A 9,604-nucleotide genomic window follows, 5' to 3' on the forward strand; every position below is an offset into this window, starting at 1 on the left:
ATTGGGTGACTTAGGGGGCAGATAGGGGATGGGGCCAGGCAGGGCAGTGATCTGTGGGGCTGAAGGAGTGGGCAGGGCTGGGGGGCCCCATGGTCCCCTCCCCCCTCCTCCAGCCCTTGTGTACTGGCACTGGAGCCCAGGTCCAGCTCCCTGCAGCTGGCATGCTGCCTGCCCTGCACAGGCAGGCAGCATGCTTCAGCACCAGGGCATGGGCCAACCATAGAGACACTGGCTGCTACTAGAGCACCTCTGTGGAGGATGCAGCCTCTGGCTCCTCAGCCTGCTGCACTTTTATTCACTGCATTCTTTTTTTTTTTTTTACCCCTGGATATCCAGGGGTCTACTTTTCCCCCTGCACTGCAGATTTGCAGCACTGGGAACCTTTTCTCATTCCCACATGTGTCTCTTGCAGCATCTCAAAGGGCTTTCATCTGGACGCACCCCATGTGTCCATACAATGAAGATGGTATCAACGTACCTTAGGTATAACAGGGGGACAAGAATGCAGCTGTGGAGGAAACAGACTTCAAGGTGTATCATAAATTTATTGGCATATTGGAGGGTTATACACGTGCCCATGGCAGTGTCATTTGTTTGTAGGTATAGGGAGTCCACACATCTGAAATAGTAATGTGTCAGGACAAGGCAGGAGAGTGCACTAAAAAATGGAAACAGTATCCTTGTTGGGAATAATGGTCTTTTTATCTTTTAATCTGTCCTCATGGGTTATGTTAGTTTACAGAGATGTGACATTGATGGTAGCTGATATGTTTCTTTAAGAAATTCATGACAACTCCAATGGTATATAGGAATAGGATAGAGTTGATATAAGGTATCCCCCCCCACCCCCCGCCCGGTGATGGTGCCAATGCCAGAGACAATGGGGTGTCCTGCCAGGATTGTGGATCTGGTGTAGTAAGTAAAAGCTACCTGGCCTAGGTTCTTAGAAAGTGGAAGCATTAATTCTCTCCTGTGTTTCCAGAGGGAGTATCATGAAGAGGTATTTGTGAGCTCCTGGTATTGTGCCTTGTGGTCCTGGGTCAGGAGTTTGTAAAACTCTGGGCTGGAAAGCTGTCTCATGGTCTGTACGTATGATGTTTCAGCTTTGCCAGCAGTGGCACCCCTTTTTTAAAGCAGTTGTTTTTTAAAGCTGAGCATAGTTCTCTGTTTTGTCAGACTGAGGTGGTAATGTAAGTGTTGTTTTTTTGGCGATCTCAGAGAGGGCATGGAGACACAAACAGTTTACATACAGGTCCAGATTGAGACCTTATTCTTTAGGTGGAGCCCAGGAGTTGTCCTTCTTGTGCTGTGTATGGACCTGGTCTATGGCAGGTTGTTCATTGTCACGGAAATATTCACTTAATCTTAAATGGTGGGAAAAAGCATTTCATATTATTTCATAGCATCTGACAAAGTGATCTTGGGCTCACAAAAGATCATGCTATATATACATCTCTGATTTATACAATCAGCAATAATGAAGTTAGCAAAAAAACTAAGACATAAATGGTAGCATGTGGATAGGAAAGAAATCATATGATTTGTTAGAGGAAATTCATTTAAAAATTGTGATGGCAAAAGCAAGTCCAAAATGCAAAAACATTAGCATCAGGTTAGCATCAAAAAAGAAGGTTATTTATTTGCTAGGTTCTTTGAGCAAAGTGAAAGCATAAATGTGCCTCTGGGAGCACATGCATTTAAGGAACTGAAGTCTGAACTCTATGGAAAGTGCTGGTTTGGGGATTGCATGCATACTTTTTAATAGAACTAAACATGCAGACCGGCTGTTTTCTATAAGGAGTTATAGTTCCAATTCCATCTGGTATCTCTCATTCCAGTAATAATAGAATTATCGTATGTACCCAAATCCAAGATGACTTTGAATTTAAGATGACTCCCCAATAATTAGATTCTAGACATAAAAAAAGGCTAAATTTGTTATAATTTTCCATATCTAGAATCTATTTACTGGAGGGTCATCTTAAATTTTTGTTCCCCCCTTCCCCTCTGCCTGCAATGTTGCAGCAAGAAAGCAGCTGGAGGGTGACAGTGGGAGATCACATTTAGGGTCCCTGCCACATTACATATAATACATAAGTAACTAGTTAATTGTACAATAAATTTAGATTAGCTACATGTGCAAAATAATTGTCACACAATTAACTGATTAATCTTGCAATAAATTTAGACCAGCTACATGTGCAATGTAATTATCACACCATAAAAATATCAACCCAGCTATAAAAAGAGCCAACCAGCTGCAAAGTTAGTGCTTAAAAATGTACATCTCTATAATTGGTTTCTATGCAGCTTTAATTTGAACATATGACTACATGGTGCAGCAGGGGATGGGATGGCGTGTCTAGCCTGGTGGCCTGTGGCTCACCTGGTGTGGTTTGTGCCATATGTGGACCCCAGGGTGTATAACCCTTTGCGGATTAAAAGTTGGATAGTCCTGCCTTAGAGGGACATAGAAAAGCATTATTCCAAAGGCACAACAGAAACTCCCAGCAGGAGATTCAAATCCTGAGTGAAAGCTCAGCAACAAGTAAAATGGCATGTGACAGTCATAGTAGGATGTGGAACACTCATGATCTTTGTAAAGATGGACTTTGACAGTGCAGTTTGATAGCATGTGATATTTTACTAAGCAGTCCCAAAGTAAAAGAATCAAGGAAATTAATGGATTCCTTAATTATGGAGTATTTATACGATGACCCTAATGTTCCAAATGTGTTCCTGTAATGTTATTACCATGTGTAATGGCTGAGATTTCAATTCTGCTCTTTTTTAGAAATTTTGAGTAATTAGGAAACTATTGCATATTGTCCTGAAGACAACACATGCTTTATAATTAGATTTGCAGAAACTTCTTCCTGAACCTGATGAATGGTGTTACATCATAACTCTGTTTTGAATTTGTTGTGTATGTTGACATTAGCATCCCAGCAATTGTGAAGGTCACTGGGTCAGTGATTGCAGGTCAAATATTACTCTTAATTATTTTCAGGCAATCACATAGCAGCAAAATGTAGATGTAACTATAGATATAACTTGATCCAAAATCATCATAACTTCTCTTGTGTGCCTCCTGCTAAAGTTAGTATATATAGGAAGCAGTCAAGCTGCGTTTGCACAATGCTGTGCCTGGGCGAATGAACTCTGCTGAGGAGCTAATTAGCCCAGGTGCACTGCCACATCAATACAGCTATACTGCTTCTGGTTTGGGAGCAAGATTACCCTGAAAAATGTAGACATAACCCTCAGTGCCTCTCTATTATCACACAAGTAACATTGGCACAGTAGTAACCAAAGGCTTGATCCTGTTATCACTAAAGTTGCAGAACTGCAAAGTTGTTCCTTTATGGTAAAAGGACAAAAATATTAGAAGCTACTTGGACCCAACCCATTTATGGAATTACATCACTTTCTGAAGCACCTGCTGGTTTGCTGGTCTGTTCTAGTGTTGTTCCAGCATAAACTGCTTAGGTCCCAGGACCATGTGGTGTAATATATAGTAGTTCTTAAAAAATTACAAAATGTTGAATATCACAATATATAGTATCAGTCCAGTGCTTGGATTTACCTGCCTGCTTTTCTCCTTTGTTACCATAATCTAGGGACAGCCATCTATTGCTGAAGGGAGTCATTCATAAAGTCCCCAGCGAATAGTGAACAACTGCTTTTAAAGTGTTGATGTTTGTGTCAACTTAAGTTTAGGTAACAAGGTTTCAAAATAAGTGGAAAACAAGCAAGCAGATTATAATAGTATATTTTTAGTTACAGAATTGGCTGCTTGAATGCAGCATGGTGGATTCATGTATTGCTTTAACAGCAATACATTCTGCCTCTACAACTCATTTAAATCCTACCAGCAACAAAGTGATTAAAAATATTTCAGATCTATCAAGGGTAAAGATGGTTTTCAGAAAACTGAGCCAAAGGATTTTTGTTCGGCTTTTAGGAATACACATCACAAAAAATCAATGCTCTGTACTTAGAAATCAGGTTTCTGTCACAAGAAATCAGTGGAAATTCAGGATGCTTGCGCTAACTAAGGACGAAAATAAAGTGCAATTGTAGTAGAATTAAAAGGCAGTACCATTTTTGTGATGGTGGAACTTTGTAGTATTCAGTGTTTTAATGTTTAGGAAAGTTTATTTTTTCAGGTCTGTTTGCCCTTGCTCAAAAAGCTGTTTAAAATATTGAACAAGCTGCTTGTTTATGAACAAATCAGAGAAACAAAGCTCCTACCTGATCCTCAGTTATCTTCTGTAGTTCCATATCTGTTCGAGTAAGGATATCTGGATATGGAGAAATGGGTATTCCTGCTTGCAAAAACTCTTCCCTTTAGTAAAAAAGAAAACCCCCCATCAGCACCTCTTAGCATTTCTTTTTGTGAAAACTTTGTGTGTGAGCTAACACAGTATTGTGAATGCCCGTGAACATGCATTGGTTGTGTCTATGCTAGTCTTTTTGGGAAATCTTCAGCGAGTGCATTCCCATCTATGGAAACAGCAGTGTGACCACTAATGTAAACAGAGGTCAGGCATTTTTATCACTGGTGTCCATGCTTGCTTTGAGTTATGGTCAGTATTAAGATCTTCACAATTGCAGTTAATGATGCCACCGTGGCACCCCTGTTCTGTGCTATGCATAAGTCCCTAAATTTTGTCATAATGTTCTTGTGCAAAAAGCTAAATTGTAACGATTTTAAAGGCTCTCACTGACCTACAGAATTATTGTTTCAAATGTTTACCTACTACAGGATAATCTGCATCATCATTCATGGTAATTTCAAAATACTGTCAGTATGCATTGTTACAAGCAAGAATTCCTAGGTGGCAGTTTATACAATGTTACAAAGTCATTTTTTTTAACATGCAATCAGTGTAGTTCTTGAAGAAATGTTGAATTGCTATTTGGTTTTTTTTGCAATGAAAAATACTCTGTGTGCGCTGTTGAGTTGCCTTAGTCTCTTCCTCAGGAGTGATTTTTTTTTTTTGGTGTAGAGTAGCTTCCTGGGAATGAGAAACTGTTGGGGGGAGAGAAGTCCTAATCTAAATATCACTGAAGTCAGTAGGAGTCTTCCCACAGACTTTGATGGAAACTCAAGCATGAGGGCCTTATCAGTCCCACAGAGTGAAATATTTGTTCCTCCACCTTCTAAAATTAGAGACAAAAAGGAAATATTTGTGGAAATGTCCCTGTTGTCTTTGCTTCTGAAAATTCAAAAGATGCCTTGGGGCAGGAAATAGGTAAAATGGGATGGTCCTCTCTGTGCAGGAGACGGTTCTTGGTAATGTTACCTTATGCTCCTGCTGTTGTCATGATGACTTCTCAAGTATAAAGGAAGGAGAGGGGCTCCCCAGGACCTCTAACTCTATTTTGCCTTGCTTCTTGAAAATGTATCTAATCTTAAAAGCAATGCTCCGACTGGAAACTGAGTGGTGTATGATCTGTATTTAAATAAAGCCATGAAATGTTTCCTAAGAATGTACACTTTATCCCATTTGTTTGAGCCTTCATGAAAGATTGTACCTCACAGATAGACAGGTTGCATTATTAAAGCTGACACCCAATTGACTATATCATATATGTTTTGCACTCTTTCCAACCTGTACCATTTTTGACTAGCTGGTTGGTTAAATTCTTTCAACTTCTTAGTTCCACGTCGTCTCCCTCTCAATTTTGTGCTGTACAACACAATACAATTTCACCTGGAGAAGCCATCTGAATTGCTTAAATTTCCTTGGAATTGATTTTGTAGCATCTGAAGTACAAGTGGTAGTTTGCTCAGTGTGCACACTAAATAACCCTGAATTGATTTAAGATGAACCTGGTCAGTGAAGATCGATTCAGGGCATGGTGACCCACTAGAGAAAAGAGGGATACAAATTATGATTTTTTCTAGTGAAGCAGAAAATAGATGTCAACTTACCGATCAAATCCTCCTTTGCTGTCTGCAGTGGGAATACAGCTCTAAACTGATAATCCTTAAACTTTTGCTTAGGACTGTGAGAGTGAAAGGGGAAAAAAATACTGCCCTCCATTTTACAAAATGACTTTCAAGAAAACAGCCATTCCCACCAGTTCACTATATTCTTTGTGATTCACTAGCCCTCTAACACAGAGCAACAGCAGCAGTGGAGTCACCTGAGAGCGTTGAAAGCTGATATTTCAAAAAGAGTTTTTGCAGTTTCCACTATGCTAATCTATGTGTTAGTTTTCTTCTGCTTTATTTTGTACTAGCATTATTCATACATTTTAAACAGAAGAAGAAAAATAGACTGCAGGTTATGTACAGTTCTAAATGCAGCTTTATACAGTACCTGAGTGCATTTGTGCAACTACAGTATTTTCAGCCAACTGGAGTGCTGAATCCCCAAGGTACCTGACAGATGTTTGTGGTATGAACCAACTGTACAAGTATTCTCTAATGTAAAACCACTCTAACTTCACACATGAGACCAAAAAACGAAGTTGAGTGAATTTGATATTCACATTGCTAACAAGCTTGAACTGTCTTTTTGAAATCCATGTCAATTTATTAGCAAAACTGAAGCTGCCGCCAACATAGTGGCTAACATGGTGATATTAAACTACAAATTAAAAAAGGCATCATTAACGGTTTTCATATTGTAGATGCATCATCTATAGATTTTATAATAATAAAATCTTTAATTTCCAATAAAAGATAAGTGTTAAAAGTGTACATGTTAATTTTCCTTATAAATCTATCTGCTGATGCTCTCATTCTTAAGCTTTTAACCATGCTAATGAATTGACATACTTATCTACATAGTACCTCTTAAATATTCTCCTGTCATAAATGGATGGATTCTTTAAAGTATCAAAACACCTCCCTAGTCCATACCAGAGGTAAATTAGTTGCCCTCTGTGGCAGATGGAAATTTAAACACAGACTTTATTATACTTCCAGTGTCAGATCCTTCTGTTTACTGAATTGAACAAAAGAACTAAAAAAAACCCACACTGCAATTAGTACAGCTATTTTTCTGCTGCTACCTTCCATTTAAATGTTGGCCTCTATCGTTAACCAAATTGCAATCTCCTTGTTCTGTTCCACCAGTGCAAAATGGTTTTAAGGACACCATTGCTTGCAACAGCAGGGCTTCCCCTGTGTAAAAAGATTTTCCATTAGTGAAGGAGACACAATGAGAAATGCATAGGCTGGTATAGGGTGAGGCCAGGAAGCAGAGGATATGGCAAATGCTTCCCTGTATCTTAGTAGTCCTCAGATCTCATAGCAGTGTCTCCTGGTACCCCTTTCTAAAGTGCTCTCTTCCCATGCAGCCAAGAATGAAAATCCCTTTCCCTGAATCAAGCTGTAGAGTCACTAAGTTTATATTTTAATTTAATTTTTTTATGATTCCTTTTTTTTGTTCTATTTGCAGCTGCCAAAGTGAGGCACTCTCTCCTTTACTGAATTCCCATCTATTTTTAAAAAGAGCACTGACAGGCTGTCAGATATATTTTTTTTCTAACAGAAAAGTATGCTCAGTCACCTACAAAAGTTAGGGAAGACTTCAGTTCATCTGCCTTACCCTTGTTGCCCCTGACCTTAGAGACATACCAACAGCTATGCCTCCTTTCCCCAAGCCATGCGTTTTTCATCAAGAGTATTACAGAGCTGTTGCATTGGCTCAGTGTCAAGGAGATATTCCCTTTACTCCTGGGATATTCTCTGGAAGTTGGATCCAATGACATTGTACCTTCTTTTAGCTGTAAGAGTGATGTGGCACAGTGAAATATCTGGCCCAGAGTTTCTAAATCAGGTTGGAATTTTTTTGCATGAAATATGCTATATAAATGGAATAAGCATCTTGAAAACATGCCTATTGTGTTTTGTATTATTTTAAATACTGAGGGTAGTGGCCACCTCTATTTTGCCATGCAAATCAGTTTTTGCACCGTTCCTGGCTGGCTGCTGCATTAGTTTTTCTCAGATTAGTTTGTTTATTTTTCTAATATAAGTGTTTTGCTTTCCTCTGCCGATCTCTCTAATAGAGATAGTTATATTTTGTTTCTTTTCAGTGAACCAGTGTTTTTTTTAAGCTGCCAGGTTTCCTTTCAGTTGCTGAATGCTTGTTTTGGACACTTGTTTCAGCTGGAATTTTGCCTATAAATTATTATTTCCTCAGTCTTCTCTGCTAAATTATTGTAGCTGGATCTCAGTCCAGGAAAATTGCTTTTTAAACTAGGGATGAGCTGAGCCATTATTTTTTAATTTCAAGGAAGATCTTCAAACAACTCTCTATTCTTTTGGCAACTGCAATCATTTTATTTATATTGAAAATGTTAGATAGTAACTCCTTAAATCTGTAATAGAATGTAATGCACACATGGTACTAGGCTAATGTACATTAAATTATATGGAATGATGAAACCTGACATAACCAAATAAAAAGTGATGCATGCTTCAGTAGCATATTGTGGGAGGTCTTTTTAGTATTTTCTTAAAGTGGGAAGAGGCAGGTAAATAGCTGCAAGACACGGAACATTGCCAATAAGCCCTGGGTAAAAAGAGCAATGAGTAATAAGTGGCTGAGGCGTCTCCAATTTTTATCTGCAATTTCTCACACAGTCAACAACTGGGAAATTTTATTTGGACCTTATTACCTGACATGAGCATTGGCAGGTCTGTGCTGGCCTTAATTGTTGGTTCAATTGTTCCCTAGCTCTGCTTTGTTATTATGGAACTGTGGTTAGTCGGAGATTTCCTTTGTATAGCAGTATGCTGCAGTAAGTTTTTGCTTCCTTCATTGCAGCATCCCTGCTATTCATTTGTTGTAATATCACCACAAGACATTCAGAAAATCTTTTTTTTAAATAATCCTCATCCTCTTTGGTACATCCTTTGCCTGGAGTGACCCAGCTTCTCATAATCACCTGCTTAACATGAATGTTTCGTGCACACAACTATTTCATATTTTGCTTGTGCAATTACCTCTTTACACCTAAACAATTTCTGGGTATACCACAGGGGCTGCTCTTTAAACTTATTCCTATTTGAATCTAGTTATTAAATGATGTGTCTGTACTATACCACCTGAACTACTAGGTCAAAAACGTCACTTTTTTCTCTTGCAGTTGTACACGAATATACTAACGAAGATATATTTCTCCTCTAGAGAAGATTTTGTGGCTGCTACTATACAGAAAAGAGAAATGGGGTCTTCATAAGGAAAATCACAGCCCACAAAGAGAAGTGATGAGTAAGAGTCATATGACCTTATTTAATCAAATCTTGTTCTTTATGAATATTTGGTGGAGGTTGATGACAGTTCACTTTTCTCATATTTTAAATTGGCTGGGGGTGGCTATTATTAAAATCTCATTAATTCCAGGTATATTTTAACTATGGGAGATTTTTCTGATTGATAGACAGAACTTTTATGTTTTCCTTAAGTTTTGCTGGGCAACCTTAGAGTTGAAAAATATGTATACTCAAGAATATTGCATTTAAAAAACTTGTAAATCATTAAAACTATGAAAATTAACAAATAAAGTAAATTTGATTAAGGAAAATATTCAGATATACTGATAGGATCAGATTCCCAACTGGAGTAAAACTGCTGAA

The sequence above is a fragment of the Alligator sinensis genome, unplaced genomic scaffold (assembly GCF_000455745.1).
Source record: "Alligator sinensis unplaced genomic scaffold, ASM45574v1 scaffold30_1, whole genome shotgun sequence".
Taxonomy (NCBI): domain Eukaryota; kingdom Metazoa; phylum Chordata; order Crocodylia; family Alligatoridae; genus Alligator; species Alligator sinensis.